Source organism: Theropithecus gelada, chromosome X, assembly GCF_003255815.1.
Source record: "Theropithecus gelada isolate Dixy chromosome X, Tgel_1.0, whole genome shotgun sequence".
In the NCBI taxonomy this organism is placed as follows: Eukaryota; Metazoa; Chordata; class Mammalia; order Primates; family Cercopithecidae; genus Theropithecus; species Theropithecus gelada.
In genome coordinates, this window is record NC_037689.1 from 91,556,656 (window position 1) to 91,583,154 (window position 26,499).

At 40.7% G+C, this 26,499-nt stretch overlaps 1 pseudogene; it reads left to right on the plus strand.

Moving 5' to 3' along the window:
- LOC112615210 overlaps window positions 1-26,247 on the plus strand; it is a 179,789-nt pseudogene extending 153,542 nt beyond the window's left edge.
- Window positions 26,248-26,499: the final 252 nt, after the last annotated feature.

Genomic DNA, 26,499 nt, shown 5'->3' on the forward strand with positions numbered 1-26,499 from the left:
AGTTACCCGATTTTCCAGGTGTTGTGTGTCTCAGTTCCCCTGGCTAGGAAAAGGGATTCCCTTCCCCCTTGCGCTTCCCAGGTGAGGCGATGCCTCGCCCTGCTTCAGCTCTCGCTGGTCGGGCTGCAGCAGCTGACCAGCACCGATCGTCTGGCACTCCCCAGTGAGATGAACCCAGTACCTCAGTTGAAAATGCAGAAATCACCGGTCTTCTGTGTCTCTCGCGCTGGGAGTTGGGGACTGGAGCTGTTCCTATTCGGCCATCTTGCTCCCGGGTCCATGTATTCTTAAACAATACCATAGTGAGAGCTTGTACCCACTTTAATCCTGTTTCTTGACACACTTTCCTGAAACTATTTTTGATAGTCTGATTCATCTGCTCCACTTTTCTGGAAGTTTGTGGTTGGTAGGTAGTATATCGTTTCCATGTGATCCCCAATACCTTTGCTGTCTTCTGTACCAAGTCAGCCACAAATGCCGGCCCATTGTCTGAGCTGATTCTTAAGGGCAGTCCAAACCTAACCTAGGGATGAGATCTCAGAGAAGCACATCGGTTACTTCATGAACTTTCTCGGTCCGTGTTGGATGTACACACTAGAGTATGTACACACTAGAACTAGCAAATAATTGTTACCTCCAAATTTGGGCATCTCGGTGAAGTCTACTTGGAAAACTTCAAAGGGGGCTGCTCCATAAGCTTGTGTGTGGGGCGGGACGGTTGGACCCTGCCTAGCATTGTGCTGTTGGCAGGTGACACACTGCTGTGCCACTGTTTTGGCAAGGGCTGACAGATGCGAGATGTAGAAGTGCCGGCCTAACAATTTTTCAAGTGGCTCTTGGCCTAGGTGGGTGGTCTCATGCACAGCCAGTATGACTGTGGCTCCTAGCAGTTGTGGCACAGCTATTCTTCTGTCAGATAACTGGATCCATCCCTCTTCTATCACCTGCCGTTTCTCTGCCTGGAGAAAGTCTTTCTCTTCTTTAGAATAAGTAGGTAAAAGGTCAGGTGCCTGAGGGAGCAGAGGGGCTGTGACTGATGCCCGGTAGGAGGTGGATGCTGCTTTTTGAGCCTCTGAGTCAGCTCTGGAGTTCCCCAAGGCAATCGAGGTGGAAGCTCTCTGATGTCCTTTGCAGTGCATGACTACCACATTTTGGGGCTTCCACACTGCCTCTAATAATTGCAGGATATCTTGCTGATACTTTATGTGTTTTCCCCCAGAGTTCAACATGCCTTTTACCTTGTACCTTGCACTTGGAGAGTTAAAAAGGCATACCGAGAGTCAGTATAAATGTTTACAGTCTTACCTTCACTTAGCTCTAAGGCCCAAATTAAAGCAATGAGTTTGGCCTTCTGGGCTGAAGTGCCCTGAGGCAATGATTTGGCTTCGATGATAGCGTCCAGGGTTACCACTGCGTATCCCGCACACCTCTCTCCTTGTGAGTTGACGAACCTGCTCCCATCCACATATAGCTCCCAGTCTGCTGATGTCCAAGGATGGTCTTGGAGGTCAGACCTGCTAGAATAAAATGAGTCCAACACCTTTACACAATTATGTCCAAATGGGCTCTCTGATACCAGGAGCAAGGTGGCGTGGTTCAGGGTGGTGCAAACTTCAATGATTATGTGGGGATTCTCATAGAGCAAGCTTTGGTATCTAGTTAGTCTAGCATTTGTTAGTCAATTGTGTCCTTTGGTATTAATTAAGGTCACCACAGCATGGGGGGGCCTTTATGTTTAGGTTTTGCCCAAGAGTTAGATTATCTGCCTCTTATGCTAGCAGGGTAGTTGCTGCCAAGTCTCTTAAGCACGGGGGTCAACCTTAGAAACTTCATCTAGCTGTTTGGAGAGGTAAGCTACCAGTCTTGCCCAGGGCCCCACCATCTGGGTTAAAACTCCAACTGCTATTTTTTCTCCTTCTGACACATATAGTGTGAAAGGTTTTGTTGGGTCAGGTAGACCCAGGTCTGTGGCTGACATGAGTTTCTCTTTTAACTCATGAAATGCTCATTGCTTTTGGGACTCCCATTCAAAAGGTTCCTTGTCTCCCCCTTTGTGACTCCACACAGGGGCTTAGTCAATGCTGTAAAGTTTGGGATCTACAACCTGCAGAACCCTAAATCTTCCAAGAATTCTCTCATCTGCCTTCTGGTCTTAGGTTCTGGCAGGTTGCAGATGACTTGCTTACTTTTTGATCCCAGGCTGTACTCTCCCTGTTGGATAGTAAACCCCAGGTAATGTATCTGCTGTCTGCAGATCTGGGCTTTCTTCTTGGACACTTTATACCTACAGTCCTCCAGGTTCTGGAGCAGGGTATCCATTCACTTGGTGTACCTGACTGCTGTAAGGTTTCCCAGCAGGAGGTCATCGACGTAATGGAGCAGCATGCAGCCTAGGTCTCTGGCGGGAAACTTCTGGAGGTCTTGAGCCAACGCCTCCCCAAAGATGTTTGGGGAGTTCTTGAACCCTTGGGGAAGCTGGGTCCAAGTGTACTGAGTGGTGACAACTGACCCCAGATCTTCCTACTGAAAGACAAAGAGTTTCTGGCTCTCAGGGGCGAGTCTGATGCTAAGAAAGCATCTTTCAGGTCCAGGCGGTGAATCAGCGGTCCTTGGCTGGCAGCAACCCTAACAACATGTACAGGTTAGGTACTGTTGGGTGCAAAGTCCCTGTAGCTTGGTTGCTCAAGCACAAGTCCTGTACTGGCCTGTAATCCTTGGTCTCTGGCTTGGGAACAGTCAGGAGGGGAGTGTTTCATGGAGACTAACAAGGGACTATAATTCCAAAGACCCTCAGGCTCTTGAGATGGACTTGGATAACTTCAAGAGCTTCTCTGGGGACTGGGTACTGTTTTTGCCTGACCAGCTGGGTCCCAGGCTTAACTTCTGAGTAGAAGGGCCTGTTTGATTGCCAACCCTGGAGGGTTGTCTTCCACCCACACCCTTGGCCACCACTTAGCCAGAGCTGGTCCTATCTCTTGGCCTGGCTCAGTTAAGAAGAGTCTCCATTCTTCCTCCCAAGGAACCATAAGGGCAATGATGGCTCCTGTTCCAAGTAATTTTAGCTGTAAAGAGCCACGCTTTGTAAAAGAGACAGTGGATCTCAGCTTGCTAAATAGGTACCTTCCTAGTAAAGGCAAGGAGTAGTCAGGCATGTACAAGAACTAGTGAATTACCTCATTCCCCCCAACAGTGCAGGTCTGGGGCAAACAGAAAGCTTGCTTTGCCAAAACCCCTGTGGCTCCGATTATATCAATAGTCTTTATGGATAAGGGGGTGACCGGGGTGGTTACTACTGAATGTTCAGCACCAGTATCAACAAGAAACTCAATGTCCTTGCCCCCAATTGTCATCCTGACCATGGACTTTTGGGGGCACATGAGTCTGGTCTCCCTCAGTCCAGTAACCCTTATACCAGGGCCCCTTCATCCTTGTCTGAGGCCTCCTTCTCAGAGTCACCCTTTTTCCCTTTCAACTGGGGCACTTGTCCTTCCAATGTCCTATTTCCTTACAGTAAGCACACTGGTTATGCTGCATTGATGGGCATTTGGGTTGGTTCCAAGTCTTTGCTATTGTGAACAGTGCCGCAATAAACATATGTGTGCATGTGTCTTTATAGTAGAATGATTTATAATACTTTGGGTATATACCCAGTAATGGGATTGCTGGGTCAAATGGTATTTCTGGTTCTAGATATTTGAGGAATCACCACACTGTCTTCCACAATGGTTGAACTAATTTACACTCCCACCAACAGTGTAAAAGCATTCCTATTTCTCCACATCCTCTGCAGCACCTGTTGTTTCCTGACTTTTCAGTGATCACGATTCTAACTGGCATGAGATGGTATCTCATTGTGGTTTTGATTTGCATTTCCCTAATGACCAGTGATGATGAGCTTTTTTTTTTTTCCCCATATGTATCTTGGCTGCATAAATGTCGTCTTTTGAGAAGTGTCTGTTCATATCTTTCGTCCACTTTCTGATGGGGTTGTTTGGGTTTTTTTCTTGTAAATTTGTTTAGCTTTTTATGGATTCTGGATATTAGCCATTTGTCAGATGGATAGACTGAAAAAATTTTCTTCCATTCTGTAGGTTGCATCTTCACTCTGATGATAGTTTCTTTTGCTATGCAGAAGGTTTTTAGTTTAATTAGATCCCCCCCCCCCCATTTGTCAATTTTGGCTTTTGTTGCCATTGCTTTTGGTGTTTTTGTCATGAAGTCCTTGGTCATTCTTATGCCCTGAATGGTATTGCTGAGGTTTTCTTCTAGGGTTTTTATGGTTTTAGGTCTTATGTTTAAGTCTTTAATCCATATTGAGTTAATTTTTGTATAAGGTGTAAGGAAGGGATCCACTTTCAGTTTTCTGCATATGGCTAGCCAGTTTTCCCAACACCATTTATTAAATAGGGAATCCATTCCCCATTGCTTATTTTTGTCAGATTTGCCAAAGATCAGATGGTTGTAGATATGTGGCATTATTTCTGAGGCCTCTGCTCTGTTCCATGGGTCTATATATCTGTTTTGGTACCAGTACCATGCTGTTCTGGTTACTGTAGCCTTGTAGTATAGTATGAAGTCAGGTAGCATGATGCCTCCAGCGTTGTTCTTTTTGCTTAAGATTATCTTGGGTATGCGGGGTCTTTTGTGGTTCCATATGAAATTTAAAGTAGTTTTTTCTAATCTTGTGAAGAAAGTCAATTGTAGCTTGATGGGGATAGCATTAAATGTATGAATTACTTTGGGTAGTATGACCATTTTCACAACATTGATTCTTTCTATCCACGAGCATGGAATGTTTTTCCATCTGTTTGTGCCCTCTCTTATTTCCTTGAGCAATGGTTTGTAGTTCTCCTTGAAGAGGTCTTTCACATTCCTTGTATGTTGTATTCTCAGGTATTTTATTCTTTGTAGCCATTGTGATTGGGAGTTCACTCTTGATTTGGCTCTCTTTTTCTGTTATTGGTGTATAGGAATGCTTGTGAGTTTTGCACATTTATTTTGTATCTTGAGACTTTGCTAAAGTTGCTTATCAGCTTAAGGAAATTTTGGGCTGAGACCACTGTGTTTTCTAAATATACAATCATGTTATCTGCAAACAGAGACAATTTGACTTCCCTTTTCCTAATTTAATATACTTTTTTTTTTCTCTTTCGTGATTGCCCTGGCCAGAACTTCCAATACTATGTTGAATAGGAGTGGTGAGAGAGGGCATCCTTGTCTTGTGCCAGTTTTCAAAAGGAATGCTTCCAGTTTTTGCCCATTCAGTATGATATTGGCTGTGGGTTTGTCATAAATAGCTCTTATTATTTTGAGATATATTCCTTCAACACCTAGCTTATTGAGAATTTTTAGCATGAAGAGCTGTTGAATTTTTCGAAGAGCATTTATGCATCTACTGAGATAATCATATGGTTTTTGTCATTGGTTCTGTTTATGTGATGTATTATGCTTATTGATTTGCGTGTGTTGAACCAGGCTTGCATCCCAGGGATTAGGCCGACTTGATTGTGGTGGATAAGCTTTTTGATGTGCTGCTGGATCCGGTTTGCCAGTATTTTATTGAGGATTTTTGCATCAATGTTCATCAGGATATTGGCCTGAAATTTTATTTTATTTATTTTTTGTTGTGTCTCTGCTAGGTTTTGCTATCAGGATGATGCCGGCCTCATAAAATGGATTAGGGAGAAGTTCTTCTTTTTCTATTGTTTGGAATAGTTTCTGCAGGAATGGTACCAACTCCTCTTTGTACCTCTTGTAGAATTCGGCTGTGAATCCATCAGGTTCTGGACTTTTTTTGGTTGATAAGCTATTAGTTATTGCCTCGATTTCAGAAAATGTTATTGGTCTATTCAGAGATTCAACTTCTTCCTAGTTTAGTCTTGGAATGGTGTATGTGTCCAGGAATTTATCCATTTCTTCTAGGTTTTCTAGTTTATTTGTGTAGAGGTGTTTATAGTATTCTCTGATGGTAGTTTGTATATCTGTGGGATAAGTGGTGATATCCCCTTTATCATTTTTTATTGTGTCTATCTGGTTCTTCTATATTTTCTTCCTTATTAGTCTTGCTAGTGGTCTATCAATTTTGTTGACCTTTTCAAAAAACCAGCTTCTGGATTCATTGATTTTTTTGTAGGGTTTTTGTGTCTCTATCTCCTTCAGTTCTGCTCTGATCTTAGTTATTTTATTGCCTTCTGCTAGCTTTTGAATTTGTTTACTCTTTCTTCTCTAGGTTTTTTAATTGCGATGTTAGGGTGTCGATTTTAGATCTTTCCTGCTTTCTCTTGTGGGTATTTAGTGTTATAAATTTCCCTCTTGTGTCTTGGGGTTGCTCTTTTTGAAGAGTATCTTTGTGGTGTTCTCTGTATTTCCCTGAATTTGAATATTGGCCTGCCTTGGTAGGTTGGGGAAGTTCTCCTGGATATATCCTGAAGAGTGTTTTCCAACTTGCTTTCATTCTCCCATCACTTTCAGGTACACCAATTAAAAGTAGGTTTGGTCTTTTCCCATAGTCCCATATTTCTTGGAGGCTTTGTTTATTTCTTTTCACTTTTTTCTCCAATCTTGTCTTCTTGGTTTATTTTATTGAATTGATCTTCAATCTCTGATATTCTATCTTCTGCTCAATCGATTTGGCTACTGATACTTGTGTATGCTTCACGAAGTTCTTGTGCTGTGTTTTTCAGATCCATCAGGTCATTTATGTTCTTCTTTAAACTGAGTTATTCTTTAAACTGGTTATTCTACTTAACAATTCATCTAACCTTTTTTCAAGGTTCTCAGTTTCCTTGCATTGGGTTAGAACATGCTCCTTTAGCTCAGAGGAGTTTGTAATTATCCACCTTCTTAAGCTTACTTCTGCCAATTCTTCAAACTCATTGTCCATCTAGTTTTGTTCCCTTGCTGGTGAGGAGTTGTGATTCTTTGGAGGAAAACAGGCGTTCTGGTTTTTGGAATTTTCAGCCTCTTTGCACTGGTTTCTCCTCATCTTCGCAGATTTATCTACCGTTGGTTTTTGACGTTAGTGATCTTCAGATGGGGTCTCAGTGGACATCCTTTTTGTTGATGTTGATACTATTCCTTTCTGTCTGTTTGTTTTCCTACTAACAGTCAGGCCCCTCTGCTGCAGGTTTGCTGGAGTTTGCTGGTCCACTCCAGACCCTGTTTGCCAGGGTGTCACCAGCAGAGGCTGCAGAACAGCAATGATTGCTGCCTGTTCCTTCCTCTGGAAGCTTCTTCCCAGAGGGGCACCTGCCAGATGCCAGCCAGAGCTCTCCTGTATGAGGTGTCTGTCGACCCCTACTGGGAGCTTTGTCCCAGTCAGGATACACAGAGTTCACGGACCCACTTGAGGAGGCAGTTTGTCCTTTATCAGAACTTGAACGCTGTGCTGAGAGATCTGCTGCTCTCTTCAGAGCTTTCAGGCAGGGAAGTTTAAGTCTGCTGAAGCTTCACCCACAGCCACCCCTTCCCCCAGGAGCTCTGTCCCACGGAGATGGGTGTTTTATCTATAAGTCCGTGACTGGGTCTGCTGCCTTTTTTTCAGAGATGCCCTGCCCAGAGGGGAGGAATCTAGAGAGACAGTCTGGCCACAGTGGTCTTGCTGAGCTGCGGTGGCCTCTACCCAGTTTGAACTTCCTGGTGGCTTTGTTAACACTGTGAGGGTAAAACCGCCTACTTGAGCCTCAGCAATGGTGGACATCCCTCCCCCACCAATCTCCAAGGTCTCAGGTCAACCTCAGACTGCTGTGCTAGCAGCGAGAATTTCAAGCAGGTGGCTCTTAGCTTGCTGGGCTCCATGTGGGTGGGACCCACAAAACCAGACAACTTGGCTCCCTGGCTTCAGCTCCCTTTCCAGGGGAGTGAACAGTCCTGTCTTGTTAGTGTTACAGGTGCCAATGGGGTATGAAAACAAAACAAAACAAAACAACACAAATAAAACTCCTTTAACTAACTTGGTGTCTGCCCAAACAGCCACCCAGTTTTGTGCCTGAAACCCAGGGCCCTGGTTGTGTAGGCACCAGAGGGAATCTCCTGGACTGCCAGTTGTGAAGACCTTGGGAAAAGTGCAGTTATCTGGGCCAGAGTGCACCATTCCTCCTCCTACAGTCTCTCATGGTTTCCCTTGGCTGGGGGAGGGAGATCCCCCAACCCCTTGCATTTCCCCAGTAAGGCGACACACCACCCTGCTTCTGCTTCCCCTCTGTGGGCTGCACCGACTGTCCAACCAGTCCCAGTGAGATGAACCGGGCACCTCAGTTGTAAATGCAGAAATCACCTGACTTCTGCGTCGATCTTGCTGCGAGATGGAGATTGGAGCTGTTCCTATTCAGCCATCTTGAATAGCTGTTCCTATTCGGCCATCTTGAAAATGGACTAACACACATGAAATTCCTACAATTTTTTTATGTCTTGGTATATCTTTTCAGTCATAAATATAATACTAGATTGTTACATGCTACAAATATAACCGAAATTTTGGTCAATTGCATCTTTTATTATCATTATTCTAAGTCTTTTGTCATACACAATTTTTAAAAATTCTTTTCAAAAAGTAGTTTATAATCACCTACAGTCCAAAATTTGCTTCTTCTTAAGAAAATTTATAGGAAAGACTCTGAAATTACTCCTGAGTACTGGTTTTGAATACTTTTGGTGACTATGCCATTAGATTGGTTAAAAACTTTAAGTGTTCTAATAAAACTGATGATAGGTTTATGAAGATTGCTAGTCCAACATCAAGCAGAACAAGAATTAATTACATAGGACTGAATTGGTATGAAACTAAAACAATTTTTATTACTTTTAATTTAAAATATTGCTGATTCTTTTTATGTTTTATCTTCCAGAGTCAACAATTTTTTTAAATTTGAGCTATATATAACTTCCAGGAATTGAGGGTGGACGGTGGAAGGAGGGTGAGGATCAAAAACCTACTAATTGGGTACTGTGCTTATTATCTGGGAGATAAAATAATCTGTACACCAAACTTACATGACATGTAATTTACCTATGTAACGAACTGCACATGTGCCCCGAGCCTAACTTTTTAAATGTATTCTTTAGTGAGAAAAACTGAAACATGTACAACTTCCTCTACCTGGTTTATCCAGAATTTGAAAACTAATTATGATTATTTTTATTTTACAGCAACATGGTTATTTACATAAGTTCAATATGAATCTGTTTTTTTTTTCTGTAAAAAGATACAATTAGAGAAATTTGTTATTTTAATGAAAGTTTTACAGGAATGTGATATTTTCGGATATGACAAGACTGCTTTGAGGAGGTGAGGTTGACTTTACAGAGCTGATAAAGTGCCCCTTGCAAAGTCTGGCTCAATACCTTGTCTACAGTGTTCCATCACAAGGTTCCTAATATTGTTGTAAAATTTAACTTTCTGACAGGCCTAGGAACCTCAAGATATTTCGAGAACTTGACAGAAGAAGAATTCACCCAATTCATAGCGATATTAAAAGCCCAGTCTTATGATGAATCCTTGAGTTGGCTTCCTAGCCTTGAGAGGTTTTAAAAGTCTAATCTGAGATTCCTTATTAAAAAGCTTCAGCAAAGCCAACTTTGAAAGAGCCTATGTAGCTAACCACTATTCTTGCTGAACTTTGTACAAATAATGAGGCAAATTACAATATTAAACCATATTTTGCAAATAAATTGGTTTGAATGTAATCTGTCTTTGGTAGAAAGGAAAACTGAGAAAGAAAAATTATGTTTCAGAAAAAAAATTACAGTATACTTTTTATTAAATGCTAGCCCTGACCATTGTTTTTGAGTTTTTATCATTTGTCTATAATTTTGAATAGATTTTGAATTATTTCCTAGCTACAACCTCCAAACTAAGAATTTTGAATTTTTCTTTCATTTTTTCTCACTCGGAATTACCAGAAATTAAAACTGCCTTTCTTTAAGTACTGCACATATAAGTTAGACTACTTGATGTAAACTTTAAGAGAAATCACCACACCAATTTATGTATAAACAGACTTCATGTCGGTTGATGTATGGACTATTCATAAAATTCACTGAGTATATGATTTGAACCATAATCCAGAAAAAGCTGTCGGACCGTCCTTGCAATATGAAGATGCTCTGGAGACTCTAGGAAAACTAGTACATACACTACTCCAGACATTAATCTTAGTTTATCTTCTGTTTCCATTGAAATGCCTCTTATTAAAGATCTATTTGCCTGCATTATATAAAGAGAGTTAGCACATCTGCACTGTCACCTTTTATTATAGGACATATAAATTTAACTGAACTGATCTGTTCTCAAGACTAAAAGATTGATTCAAGAAAACATGGAATGATACATTTCAATGTGTTTTTGCTTAACAGAATTTGTTTTTGCTCTCCTTTGCCTATCTCTTATCAAACAATCTATAACTCAAATCCATCCACAGTCACTGACTTAGCTTTCATTTTTTTATTTTTATTTTTTAAATTTTTTTTGAGATGGAGTCTTGCTCTGACACCCAGGCTGGAGTGTAGTGGTAAGATCTCAGTTCATTGCAACTTCTGCCTCCTGTGTTCAAGCGATTATCCTGCCTCAGCCTCCTGAGTAGCTGGGATTACAGGTGTGTGCAGCCATTCCCAGCTAATTTTTGTATTTTTAGTAGAGACGGGGTTTCACCATTTTAGCCAGGCTGGTCTGGAACACCTGACCTCTTGTGATCCACCCACCTCAGCCTCCCAAAGTGTTGGGATTATGGGTGTGAGCCACCACGCTTGGACTTAGCTTTTAACGTATAAAATTTCTTTGGAAGTTATAGACATAGGAAATAAAATAATGCAGAAATCATCATCCCAAAATATGGCTACCTAGTACAGTGAGTATTTTGAATTAAAGCTCCCTAGAGATCAACAGATGCTGCAGGAGTCTTTTCCTTCATCTACATCAACACTGTATGGACTCACAAAAGAGAACAATATTTTTCTTCCCCTCATTGTCTTCACATTATGTATTGCAGAAAGGAAGAAGAAGAATGTAACAACACCTGAACAGACTCTGACAAAACAATGTTTGTCTCTGAGAGTCATTCAGTTTCCAAAAAGAACCATTAACAAGTCAATCTCTGTGTCCCAATCCATTCATTCTTCCTAGTAATCATGTAGTCCCCCCTAACAGAATCACCCATATTTCCCATATCACCCTCCCTTCTTTAAATAAGGCTATTTAGTACTGGATACTCATTGAAACATTGGGTAATCACTCTGATTCTCTCTCATGCATGCTAATAAATTTCGATGCCATTTTCCCTATCAAACTGCCTTTTGTCATTTCATTTTTTCAGGAAACTTCAGAGGGCAAAGGAGAAGCTCTTTCTTGGTCCTTACAATATTTTCAATGAAAATTCAGCACCACATGGATTTTATTGCACACCATCAACCGTAAATCTCTACATTATGTTTTGTATTCTAAGAAAACAAGTTTTCTACTCTTCTAGATAACAAGAATATAATTTGTTACAACTACACCTGAAGAACCATAGTAACAACATGGTAACTGAAAGCAAACCAGTTTGACATTTTGACTGAAATTCTAAAGGTGAAAGTGTTTCTAGTGACACTTCAATAAATATTACAAAGATCCATCATGATCCTTTACTTGTGATAGAATAATGCTTGTGATAGAATAATGTCATCTAGAATTGCAATGCAAATGCGATTAAATACGTATGTCACAGATGTCTAATACTAACTCATTGTCAATATTTTTAAATGATTGAAGGGGCAAGACTTAAGATGGCTGACTAAATGAAGCTGTGGTTCACCTCTTTCATGGAGGGGAACCAAAAAATCAAGTAGATATTCATACTCTGAATAGATCACCTGAGAATATAGTACCACAATTCAACAGAGAGGCAATGGCAAATGCTGAGGATGAAGGGAGAGGAAGTGAGACTGCCTGCTTGGCCAGGGTCACAGGAGAAGTCCCCCAGACCCTGAAGGCAAGCAAGGAATAAGTGAGAGCTCCCTCGAGTTCCATATTCTCATGATGGATCTCTATAATCACAGCTATACAGGATCTCCTTGCCTACCACAAGCCTCCATATCACAATAGGAAGCTGCCTATAGTTCATAGAGAGGCATTGCTTTAAGTCACATAATGTTTTACAGGCTTTCAAGACTAGGCAAGTGCAGAACAATCTCACTGTTGGAGCCCATTCCCCAAGACTCTGTGTCCTCTTCTGAGGCTGCTGCTGATACTGATAGCTGCCAGACTGCAGAAGGAGAGGGGAGGCTTTGTGCTCCACACACTTCAAAAGCAGGTTTTACCACCACTGCTGGGGGCTGCTGTGGGAAAGACATAAATTTGGACCATACACACCATGTCTGTTGACTTCCCTCAAAGCTGCCTTCTTGGGTGTTCCTGCTGAGAAAGGCCAGCCCTTCCTGGTGGTAGGCCCACAGTGTAACCATCATTGCTCTGCATGATTATTACAATCAGTGGCTTGGGACTTTCTGACCCCTAACTATTACATCAAGTGCTTGAATCCACAGGAACTGAGGACAAGTCTGCTGACATAGTTCCATTCTCCCAGGACTCAAGCATGCTATGTAGGGGTATTGGGATGAGGTTTTATATCTCTTCTTGAGTAGGGGAAGAGCCCTCACAGTCATAACTGAGAGGAATATGAGGTAGGTTTATGCCACATCATGAAAGCTAGTCACCCTTTGCTCTATGGGACTGGACCACGTAGGGTATGGCCAAGGAGTCATGGTTTCTGTTCCAAGCCAGGAATCTCACAACCCGGTGTGTCTTCCAATCTGAGCATAGACTTTCCGGTACAAGGCTAGCTGTTTTTGCCTGTCTACAGTGGCCAGATGCCAAAGGGAGACCTGCCAACTCAGGGTCATGTGAGCTAGGTAGATCTCACTACCATCTCCTGGGCTATTAATTTCAGCCTTTCCTTTTCCCTCGATGTGGGCTCTTTAGTGCACTAGAAGTGCCTCTACCCTGCTGGAAAATTTGTCCCAGTAGTCTGTAAATATCCCCCTCCCTCTATTGTGGTCAGCATCTGTGACCACGATTGAGGAACATGGTCATGAACCTAGCTCACCTCAGCTTTGTACCACTCACCTGCTGAAGTGGCAGAACACAGGATAGGGTCTCCTGAGAGTTCCATGTCTCTGCCCATCATATGGGACTTCTAAGTACTTCTGATTAACAAAGGACACACATAAATCCTGCTGCCAACACCACAGTTGTCTGTCTCTTGCAAACACAATCTACTTTTTTGGAGGTCAACCTCCACATTACTTTAAAACATTTGTTGATAAATTGCACAGTTCTTGGCTGGACCATACCCGCCAGTGTAACCTACTTGCCTGAAGTTTGAACTGTACAACCAAATACAATTTATGCTGACAGAAGGGCACAACACTAGAAAACAAGCTTCAAACCTCCATCACCCCATCTCAGCAAGTGGCAGTGAGCCTGCTGACACCCTTAATGCACAGCCTTTACCATGGATGAACAACCAGAATTTGAGAAAACTGCCACACCAAGACTATCTATAAACAAGGAATTTATACAGAGCTTTGGCTCCCTAAAAGCATCAAAGGCAAAGAACCCTACCAAACATACACAGCAGTAACACTCTCAAAAAGAGAAAACAAATGCCCTATTAAAATGAAAAGCAATTCAAAAATAAGAAGTGACAGCTGGCCAAATACGAACAGCTCCAGTCTCCAGCTCCCAGTGTGAGCGACACAGAAGACAGGTGATTTCTGCATTTTCAACTGAGGTACTGGGTTCATCTCACTAGGGAGTGCTGGACAATCGGTGCTGGTCAGCTGCTGCAGCCCGACCAGCAAGAGCTGAAGCAGGGTGAGGCTTCACCTCACCTGGGAAGCCCAAGGGGGAAGGAAATCCCTTTTCCTAGCCAGGGGAACTGAGACACACAACACCTGGAAAATCGGGTAACTCCCACCCCAATACTGCGCTTTACCAAGGGTCTTAGCAAATGGGCACACCAGGAGACTATATCCCACTCATGGCCGGGAGAGTCCCACGCCCACGGAGCCTCCCTCATTGCTAGCACAGCAGTCTGCCGTCTAATGGCAAGGCAGCAGTGAGGCTGGGGGAGGGGCACCCACCATTGCTGAGGCTTAAGAAGGTAAAAAAAGCTGCTGGGAAGCTCGAACTGGGTGGAGCTCACAGCAGCTCAAAGAGGCCTGCCTGTCTCTGTAGACTCCACCTCTGTGGACAGGGCACAGCTAAACAACAACAACAACAAAAAGCAGCAGAAACCTCTGCAGACGCAAATGACTCTGTCTGACAGCTTTGAAGAGAGCAGTGGATCTCCCAACACGGAGGTTGAGATCTGAGAAGGGACAGACTGCATGCTCAAGTGGGTCCCTGATCCTTGAGTAACCTAACTGGGAGACATACCCCACTAGGTGCAGACTGACACCTCACATCTCACGTGGCTGGGCACACCTCTGAAATGAAATTTCCAGAGCAAGAATCAGACAGCAACACTCGCTCTTCAGCAATATTCTATCTTCTGCAGTCTCTGCTGCTGATACCCAGGAAAACAGGGTCTGGAGTGGACCTCAAGCAAACTCCAGCAGACCTGCAGCTGAGGGTCCTGACTGTTAGAAGGAAAACTAACAAACAGAAAGGACACCTACACCAAAAACCCATCAGTGCATCACCAATATCAAAGACCAAAAGCATATAAAAACCACAAAGATGGGGGAAAAGCAGGGCAGAAAAGCTGGAAATTCAAAAAATAAGAGCACATTTCCCCCTCCAAAGGAATGTAGCTCATCGCCATCAATGGATCAAAGCTGGATGGAGAATGACTTTGACGAGTTGAGAGAAGAAGGCTTCAGTCAATCAAACTTCTCAGAGCTAAAGGAGGAACTACGTACCCAGCACAAAGAAACTGAAAATCTTGAAAAAAGACTGGAAGAATGGATAACTAGAATAATCAATGCAGAGAAGGCCATAAACGAACTGATAGAGATAAAAACCATGACACGAGAATTACGTGACAAATGCACAAGCTTCAGTAAATGACTCAATCAACTGGAAGAAAGAGTATCAATGATTGAAGATCAAATGAATGAAATGAAGTGAGAAGAGAAGTCTGGGGAAAAAGAGGAAAAAGAAAAGAACAAAGCCTCCAATAAATATGGAATTATGTGAAAAGACCAAATCTACATCTGATTGGGGTGCCTGAAAGTGAGGGGGAAAATGGAACCAAGTTGGAAAACACTCTGCAGGATATCAACCAGGATAATTTCTCCAACCTAGTAAGGCAGGCCAACATTCAAATTCAGGAAATACAGAGAACGCCACAAAGATACTCCTTGAGAAGAGCAACTCCAAGACACATAATTGTCAGATTCACCAAAGTAGAAATGAAGGAGAAACTGTTAAGGGCAGCCAGAGAGAAAGATCGGGTTACTCACAAAGTGAAGCCCATCAGACTAACAGTAGATCTCTCAGCAGAAACTCTCCAAGCCAGAAGAGAGTGGGGGCAAATATGCAACATTCTTAAAGAAAAGAATTTTCAACCCTGAATTTCATATCCAGCCAAACTAAGTTTCATAAGTGAAGGAGAAATAAAATCCTTTACAGACAAGCAAATGCTGAAAGATTTTGTCACCACCAGGCCTGCTCTACAAGAGATCCTGAAAGAACCACTACACATGGAGAGGAACAACCGCTACAAGCCATTGCAAAAACATGTCAAAATGTAAAGACCATCGATGGTAGGAAGAAACTGCATCAACTAACGAGCAAAATAACAAGCTAATATCACAATGAGGGGATCAAGTCACACATAACAATTTTAACCTTAAATGTAAATGGACTAAATGCTCCAATTAAAAGATACAGACTGGCGAATTGAATAAAGAGTCAAGGTCCATCAGTTTGCTGTATTCAGGAGACCCATCTCACATGCAGAGACACACATAGGCTCTAAAGAAAGGGATGGAGGAAGATCTACCAAGCAAAAGGAAAACGAAAAAAAGCAGGGGTTGCAATCCTAGTCTCTGAAAAAACAGACTTTAAACTATCAAAGATCAAAAGAGACAAAGAAGGCCATTACATAATGCTAAAGGGATCAATTCAACAGGAAGAGTTAACTATCCTAAATATACATGAACTCAATACAGGAGCACCCAGATTCATAAAGCAAGTCCTTAGAGACTTACAAAGAGATTTAGACTCCCATACAATAATAATGGGAGACTTTAACACCCCACTGTCAACATTAGACAGATCAATGAGACAGAAAGTTAACAAGGATATGCAGGAATTGAACTCAACTCTGCACCAAATGGACCTAATAGACATCTACAGAACTCTCCACCCCAAATCAACAGAATACACATTCTTCTCAGCACCACATCACACTTATTCCAAAATTGACCACATAATTGGAAGTAAAGCACTCCTCAGCAAATGTACAAGAACAGAAATTATAACAAACTGTCTCTCAGACCACAGTGCAATCAAACTAGAACTCAGGACTAAGAAACTCAATCAAAACCGCTCAACTACATGGAAACTGAATAACCTGCTCCTGAATGACTACTGGGTACATAATGAGATGAAGGCAGAAATAAAGATGTTATTTGTAACCAATGAGAACAAAGATACAACATACCAGAATCTCTGGGACACATTTAAAGCAGAGTGTAGAGGGAAATTTATAAGACTAAATGCCCACAAGAGAAAGCTGGAAAGATCTAAAATTGACACCCTAACATCACAATTAAAAGAACTAGAGAAGCAAGAGCAAACACATTCAAAAGCTAGCAGAAGGCAAGAAATAACTAAGATCAGAGCAGAACGGAAGGAGATAGACACACAAAAAATCCTCCAAAAAATCAATGAATCCAGGAGTTGGTTTTTTGAAAAGATCAACAAAATTGATAGACCACTAGCAAGACTAATAAAGAAGAAAAGAGAGAAGAATCAAATAGATGCAATAAAAAATGATAAAGGGGATATCACCACCGACCCCAGAGAAATACAAACCACCATCAGAGAATTCTATAAACACCTCTATGCAAATAAACTAGAAAACCAAGAAGAAATGGATAATTTCCTGGACACTTACACTCTCCCAAGACTAAACCAGGAAGACGTTGAATCCCTGAGTAGACCAATAGCAGACTCTGAAATTGAGGCAATAATTAATAGCCTACCAACCAAAAAAAGTCCAGGAACAGACGGATTCACAGCTGAATTCTACCAGAGATACAAGGAGGAGCTGGTACCATTTCTTATGAAACTATTCCAATGAATAGAAAAAGAGCGAATCCGCTGTAACTCATTTTCTGATGCCAACATCATCCTGATACCAAAGCCTGCAGAGACACAACAAAAAAAAAGAGAATTTTAGACCAATATCCCTGATGAACATCGATGCAAAAATCCTCAGTAAAATACTGGCAAACCGGTTCCAGCAGCACATCAAAAAGCTTATCCACCATGATCAAGTGGGATTCATCCCTGGTATGCAAGGCTGGTTCAACATACACAAATCAATAAACGAAATCCAGCATATAAACAGAACAAAAGTCAAAAACCACATGATTATCTCAATGGATGCAGAAAAGGCCTTTGACAAAATTCAACAGTGCTTCATGCTATAAACTCTCAATAAATTCGGTATTGATGGAATGTATCTCAAAATAATCAGAGCTATTTATGACAAACCCACAGCCAATATCATACTGAATGGGCAATAACTGGAAGCATTCCCTTTGAAAACTGGCACAAGACAGAGATGCCCTCTCTCACCACTCCTATTCAACATAGTGTTGGAAGTTCTGACCAGGGCAATCTGGCAAGAGAAAGAAATCAAGGGTATTCAGTTAGAAAAAGAGGAAGTCAAATTGTTGCTGTTTGCAGATGACGTGATTGTATATTTAGAAAACCCCATCATCTCAGCCCAATGTCTCCTTAAGCTGATAAACAACTTCAGCAAAGTCTCAGGATACAAAATCAATGTGCAAAAATCACAAGCATTCTTATACAGCAAGAACAGACAACCAGAGAGCCAAATAACGAATGAACTCCCATTCACAATAGCTTCAACGAGAATAAAATACCTAGCAATCTAACTTACAAGGGATGTAAAGGACCTCTTCGAGGAGAACTACAAACCACTGCTCAGTGAAATAAAAGAGGACATAAACAAATGGAAGAACATACCATGCTCATGGATAGGAAGAATCAATATTGTGAAAATGGCCATGCTGCCCAAGGTAATTTATAGATTCAATGCCATCCTAATCAAGCTACCAATGACTTTCTTCACAGAATTGGAAAAAACTGTTTTAAAGTTCATATGGAACCAAAAAAGAGTCCTCATTGCCAAGACAATCCTAAGCCAAAAGAACAAAGCTGGAGGCATCACGCCACCTGATACCATCTCACACCTGTTAGAATGGCAATCATTAAAAAATCAGGAAACAACAGGTGCTGGAGAGGATGTGGAGAAATAGGAACACTTTTACATTGTTGGTGGGACTGCAAACTAATTCAACCATTGTGGAAAACAGTGTGGTGATTCCTCAAGTATCTAGAACTAGAAATACCATTTGACCAAGCCCTCCCATTACTAGATATATACCCAAGGATTATAAATCATGCTGCTATAAGGACACATGCACATGTGTGTTCATTGTGGCACTATTCACAATAGCAAAGACTTGGAATCAACCCAAATGTCCATCAGTGACAGACTAGATTAAGAAAATGTGGCACATATACACCATGGAATACTATGCAACCATAAAAAAGATGAATTTGTGTTCTTTGTAGGGACATGGATGAAGCTGGTAACCATCATTGTCAGCAAACTATCGCAAGAACAGAAAACCAAATAACACATGTTCTCACTCATAGGTGGGAATTGAACATTGAGATCACTTGGACTCGGGAAGGGGAACATCACAGACTTTGGCCTATTGTGGGGAGGCGGGAGCAGGGAGGGATGGCATTGGGAGTTATACCTGATGTAAATGACGAGTTGAAGGGTGGGGATGAGTTGATGGGTGCAACACACCAACATGGCACATGTATACATATGTAACAAACCTGCACGTTGTGCACATGTATCCTAGAACTTAAACTATAATAAAAAAAATTCATTTAGGATAATGACTTCCAATTGCATCCATGTTACTGCAAAGGAAATGATTTTGTTCTTTTTATGGTTGTATAGTATTCCATACTGTATTTTACTGTATTTTCTTTATTCAATTCACCATTGATGGGCACCTAGGTTGATTCCGTGTCTTTAAAATAATTTTTTTATTATTATAGTTTAAGTTCTGGGGTATATGTGCAGAACGTGCAGGTTTGTTACATATGTATACACATGCCATGGAGGACACCTTTTTTCACTAAATTATGGTGGTAACTTTTATAGATATATGCTGAAGAATAAAACTGGAACCATATCTCTTAACATATACAAAAATAACTCAAGATGAATGAAAGACTTAACTGTAATATCTAAAGTTATACAAATTATAAATTAAAAAGAGAAAAACTGAAAAAAGCAAATCTAGGAGAAACTTCTCTGGACATTGAACTATTAAAATAATTTATGCCTAAGACTTTGAAAGCAAATGCAACAAAAATAAAAAAGACTACTACGACTTAACTGAGCTAACAAGATATTATGTAGTAAAATATGTAATTAGCAGAGTTAACACGCTTTCTACAAAATGGGAGAAAATATTTGGAAAGTATGCATTTGACAATGGGCTAATATCCAGAATCACAAGGAACGCAACTCAACAACAACAACAAAATAGCTCCATTAAAATTGGGCAAAGATCATAAACAAATATTTTTAAAGGCAGACAAGGGGCCTAAACAAAAATGAAATAATTTTCAAAATTACTAATTATCACATAAATGCAAATTAAAATCACAGCATTTTTTTTTCACTGTGGCAGACTAGGGACACCAGATGCCATTTCTTCTCAGAAGGAAGATCAAATCTACTGGTGAGTGGATACGTTATGAATGGAAAACTGAAAGAAGACAGACGAGATCTTTTGGAGAGGCCACAGGAAGAAGCTGGGATTCAGAAAAGGAGAGTAGCAAGAGTCTGGCACAGATAGACTCCAGAGGAACTTGGAACCCTGTGGAGGGGGTAGATAGGGGTGCTTCTCTGCTCCCCTATGCCCTGAAAAAATCTGAATACTGCAAAATCGCTGAGGAAACCCTTTGCCCTCACAACTTTGAGCAATGCTGTCAGTGGTAATTTGGGAACTTCCCAGGAACAGAGAATTGGGTGGACAGCTTGCACAGCCATGGACACATTCTCCTTAGGCTTAAACTTAGATGGTAGGTATCATACTCATTCTGCCCCCTTAGCAGGCAAATGCTCTGCCCAGGGTATCTGTGACCCTGAGTTATCTCACCACCAGACCCCTTTCAAACATACCTCCAGACCAATCTGTTGTTGGCAAGCACAGGAAAAGTGTGGGTCCCTGGACAGCTGCTGCAGATACCATGGAAATATAAACTTCTGTGTGGGCTCTGAGGGAGTAAGCAAATTCTGCCAACCCCCAACTTAGGACAATGGAAATGAGGGTGTGGTGTCAGTAGTGGAAGCGGATGGCACTGGCAGCTAGGAACAGACATAGAAAGGGAGTCACCTGCTCCCACTGTCTCCTGTTGAAGATGAAGTAGAAGTTCATTTACTGAGGCTATCACATGCACACTCAAAGAAAACATTTTCCCTGCTTTTCATAGTGGCTTCAGCCTCATTGTATGTGAGCACACACCACTTGGGCTTGCACACAGGGCAGGACTCAACTGTGCTCCCTACATAGTGCATCAGTGTCCCAGTAATAGAGACCAGACAAGCTTCAGGAATTTCTGGTCTGCCTAGAGGAGGAAGATTTGTCCCAACCTCATTTTAGTGGTAGCCAACAGAGAGGGCTGTATCCATAATCCAAAACCCCACTGTGGCTGGGAGAAAATGGACAGTCTATGAACTGAAGATCCTGAGTCCTGTAATGGGGGTATGATAGGAAAGTGAATCTTATTCCTGTGTGCCCTGGGCAAGAAGCTGGTGGAGCTCCCCAACTATGTTTTTAAGGCCTCAATGAACCCCAACAGAAAATCCCTCACCACGACCCCAGAACAACAAGTACTTCCTCTCTTCATCTATCTACCTGAATGTGAGGTGGCTCCATACCCTCAGCCCCACAGGAGACAGTGTGTTGGATCATACATGTAATGCATCACTACAACAAGCAGCATCTGAAACAGCCACTTCACAGAAGCTATTCACAATCAAAGAACCCACACAGAACCTTGACCAACTGAAGGCACCCAGAAATAAAGTCAAATGGTCATACACAACATACACCACATTGATACCCTCAAGATAAAAATGAATAAAAATGAAGATGCATCTAAATGACAGAAAATTCAAAAACAAGAAGCACAGCTCCTTCATATAAGAAGAAATCAGTAAAAGAATTTTGCAGTACAAAAAGAGAGTGTCTTGACACCTACAATCACACTAACTCTTTAAGAATCAATTCTATAAAAAAGAAAAGCCTAAATGATAGATAAAGAATTCAAAATATGAATTGCAAGGCAACTGCATTAGATCCAAGAGAATGTTGAAAACCAACAAAACAAATAAACAAACAGAAAACCAATTAAAGATATGTAAGAAGAGACAGCTATATTAAAACAAAAACCTAACAGAATTTCAGTAATGGAAAAATCTACTAAAGAAATGTCAAAGTATATTTTGAAGTTTTAACAATAGACTAGACCAAGCAGAAGAAAAAAATGCAGAGCTCACCACTGATTTTTTGAATTAATCCAGTCACACAAAAATCGTGAAAAATAATTTTAAAAAACCCACAAAGGCTTAAGAACATGAGATTATGTGACCAAACATACAAGTGATAAGCATTCCTGAGAGGGAAGAAAAAGTAAACAGTTCAGAAAATATATTAATTCAGGAAAATTTATCTGATCTTGGTAGAAGTAAGGACATCCAAATACAAGAAATTTAGATAATACCTGCAAGATAATATATAAGATGATAATTACCAAGGCATATAGTCATCAAACTATCAAATGTCAACTAAGAAAAATAAATCTTCAACACAGGTGGAAAAAAAGGCCAAATTGCCTGTAAAGGAAATCCCATCAAACTAACAGTGGAACTCTCAGCAGAACCATTGCAAGTCAGATTGGACTGTTAGCCAATATTTAGCATTCTTAAATAAAATATCAGCCAAGAATTTTGTATCTCACCAAACTAAGCTTCAAAAATGAAGGAAAAATATAGTCTTTTTAAGAAAATCAAACACTAAGATAATTCCTCACCACCAGATCTGGACTAAAAAAAAATGCTCAAAGGAATTCTAAATGTAAAAAGAGCAAGATCATGTACTTTATTATAAAAATCACATGGAAATAGAAAGCTCACAAATCCTGTAAAGCAACTACATAGGGTTGTTAGCTAATTGCTTTGTAATTGCTTTGTAGACTGAGACTACAAAAGCAATTAGCTAACAACACTATGACAGGAATTTTTATTCACATATCAATATTAACCTTCAACCTACATGCCTAAATGTTCCACTTAAAAGACATGGATTGTCAAAGTGAATAAAAAAGAAGGCCCAACCATCTACTGCCTTCCTGTGACCCATCAAAAGTTTAATGACCACCACTAGCTCAAATAAAAAGATGGAGAAAAATCTGTCATGCAATTAGAAAAATTTTTTTTACAGCAAGTGTTTTTCTTCTTGTATAAGCTAAAACAGACTTCAGACCAACAACGGTTAAAAAAGGAGGGGAATTATATAATAATAAAGTGTTTAATACACCAACAAAAATTAACTATTTTAAATATATACACATCCAAAACTAGAGCACCCAGATTAATAAAACAAATATTTTTTTCTAAAACTAAGAAAAGAGTTACAAAGCCGTACATGTTAGTGGAAAACTAAAATATCCTACTGACAGGAATAGACAGATCATCCAGGCAGAAAATGTACCAAAAACAATCTGGACTTAAATTGGAGCCTTGAAAAAATAGACCTAATAAACTGACAAAACAGTCAATCAACAACTACAGAATATACATTTTTCTTATCTATACAAGGAACATTCTCTACAATTGACCAGACTAATGGTCATAAAGAAAATATCAGTAAATTCAAAACAATCAACACGATATCAACCATTATATTGAAGCACAGTGAAATAAAATTAGAAATCATTACCCAAAGAAAAACTCTCAAAACACACAAGTACATAGAAACTAAACAACTTGCTCCTGAATAAATTTTAAGTAAACAAAAAATTATGGCAGATATAAAAAAACTGAAGCAAATGAAAATAGAGACACAATATACCAAAAGCGCCGGGATATAGCCAAAATAGTGTTAAGAGGAAAGTTTATAGGGCTAAATGCTTACATCAAAAAGATAGAAAGACATCCAAATAATAACTAAATGTCACACTAAAAGAACTAGAAAGACATGAACTAATCAAACCTAAAGCTAGCAGAAGAAAATAAATAACAATGAGCAGAACACAAATAAGATTAAGATCAAAAAATGATACAAAGGATCAATAAAATGAGAAGTTGGTTTTTTGAAAGCATAAAAATTTGATACACAACTAGCTGTATTAACCAAGAAAAAATAAATGATTCAAATAAGAAAAACTAGAAATTATAGAAGTGGAATTATTACTGATGCTGAGGTAGGAATACTGGGTGATGACAGAAGTGGGAAAATATTAAGCAGCGATTTCACATAACAGCAAGAAAGGAGTTGTATTAGCTACAAGGAGAAGTAGGACCCTGGGCTGATAAAACTCTAACAAATAGAAAGAGGGCTACACTCATTAAAACCAGCTGAGTCAAACAAGGCACTGGATTTGATCCATGCTCTACCTCAGAATTAATTATATGCTCATTAGAATATTAAATAACACACCCACAAGCACCATGACAGATCCAAGCATTCCCAGATTTAGTATAAAAATGGTGGCACGCCAATTCTAAGAAATCTCCATATTTTTCTTAAAAGAACTCATGATTATTCTACCCTCTAATTAGAAGAGCCTGTAAAATTAGAAACCCAAACTCCATTGCACATATCTCACTTTCCTGAGTGTGCCCACACTTCTTTCAAGTGTTTACTTTTTCTTTGCAATAAATTTTTTTTTGCCTTTTGAATGATTCTGATGCTTCCCTGAATTATTTTTTGTGACAATGTCAAGAACCTGGAACATTGGCTGGGTTTAGGGTTTCTCTGGCATCTGAAGACACACCTAAGCCCTCTGACATCAACTCTGTGGTAAGCCAGCCAGGAGCAAAGTACTTCACACTAGATAAGGTGAGCAGTCTGCAATCTTTTATTGGCATTGTGATTTTTCTCCTGTTGCTTTGTATTTATGGGACAAAAAGCATAATCTCTACTTGCCCACTTAGCTGTGGCTCCTTTTTTAGGGGGGGTGGCTGTAGATCTCTTTCAGATCATGCAGATTCAATCACTGGTAGGTGGTGGCTAATGCCATCCATGGAGTCTGGTGGAGCCTTATGGCCTTACATCGAGTAGAAGACTGCCATGCCCATATATTTCTTGTTCATCCTACTATTTACTTTCTGTCTTTTTCAGCTAGTGCAGAAACAACTTCTGTCATCTGGGTGTCCCAGACAGGATGGCTCCTGTATGGCCAAACCTTTTAGAAAATCTGCCAGACTGCTTCTAAACTTTCTTTTTTTCCTTCAGGAGTCCTCATCAGCCATAATGTCTGTTAAGGAGTTTTCCAACTCCCAAGTGTATCAGCCAGGAAAGTATGCTAGGTCTGACTGGGGAATGTTGTCTACCTCCTGTATTTTCCTAAACTCTTTATAACATTTTTCCTTCTCTGACTCTTGTTTTATTACATGAAAGTGTTTGTTGAACTCTTTGGATCTTTTTTTCCTGAGGTCTGCTACTGCTTTGCTGCACAGTATTGCCATCTACAACACCCATAATGGAAATATCACCTTTGTTGAGACTCTTCTAAGCTCCATTCTGGTTCATGTCTTTGGTGTTAACATTTGGCAGACTCTGTGGGTCATGTACCATAGGGTGTTGCTTCCTCTCCCATTTTATTGCATGTTTCCTTAAACCTCATCCTTTCCAGATTAAAAATAAACAGCAACAACAACAACAACAACAACAACATAAAACCTCTTACATTGAAGTTGATCGTAGGACAGGACATGCTCCCAAACTAAGAGATATTCCCTACAGACTCTCCCCTACCATATAAGTGAGGGGCCTGTGCCCTTCAGGAAATCTTTCCAGTGGCTTTGCCTTATTATTATATCGAATTGACTCCACTCTCAAGCTTCCTTGGGAAAAAAAAGGCATTATGATGGATATTCATGTCACCACAGAATCAGGCCTACTATATTTGTCCTATCTGACCTCAAAACCCTCTTTATTTCCAAAGCGCCAAGTGCTATGGATGCTTGGACAACATGAGGGATCCAGTGATGACTTGGTGACAGGCAGCCAGGCAGGGCAATGAGGACACCTTATATTCCTGACTTGTCTGTGGAAACTGCCTTTCCACAAGAGTCAGTTTCCAGGGCTTCCTCCAGAATGGAGCCACTCCATGAGACTGGCATTCCATGAGGGCCAGGTTCCAGCACTCTTTCTGACAGAAAGCTGCTCTTTCTGCAAAAGTGGGTGGTTCTCCCTCCAGGAGGGAGCCACTCCACGGGACTGACCTTTTGTGGGGGCCAGCTTTCAGCACTCCCTCTGGGAGGGAGTTGTACTTCCTCTGAGCAAGGGTGGCACTCCCTCTGTGAGTGAACCATTCCATGGGATTGGCATTTTGTGGGAGCCAGGTTTCAGCATGCCTTGTGGCAGGGGGCAGCTATCCCACTGGAAAAAAAGCCACTCAATGGGATTGGTCTTTTATGGGGGTCTTGTTTCAGCACTCCCTCTGGGGTGGCCCAGTGTTCCCTCCAGGAGGGAGCTATTCTAAGGAACTTGCCTTTCATAAAAGCCAGGCTTGATTGGTATCCCCATAAGAGAAACACTGTTACTTTCTTCTTTTCTTTTTCAGGTTGTACCAAAGACAACCCCAAACTATGGGTAATTCTCTCTTCATTTATGCTAACTCTCCTCTATGATGTATTAGTAAGAACAGGAAAACCGTCGAACAAGATGGCTTATATGAAAAAATAATTATTTTGCCATAATATTTGAACTCAATACAAGTGGGAGATGGTGAGGAATGGCTGAGGAATGGAATCCTGAATTATAACACCATACCACAACTAGAACTCATTTTTAAGTATCATGGGACACACAGTGAAATTTCATACATTCAGGCATTTATAGTTCTTTATCAAAATCCAGACCTCCATGGAAATTGCTGTCTCTACTACACTCACATCCCTTTGGTGGGGCCAAATAAGGGAGAAGGAGAACCAGATA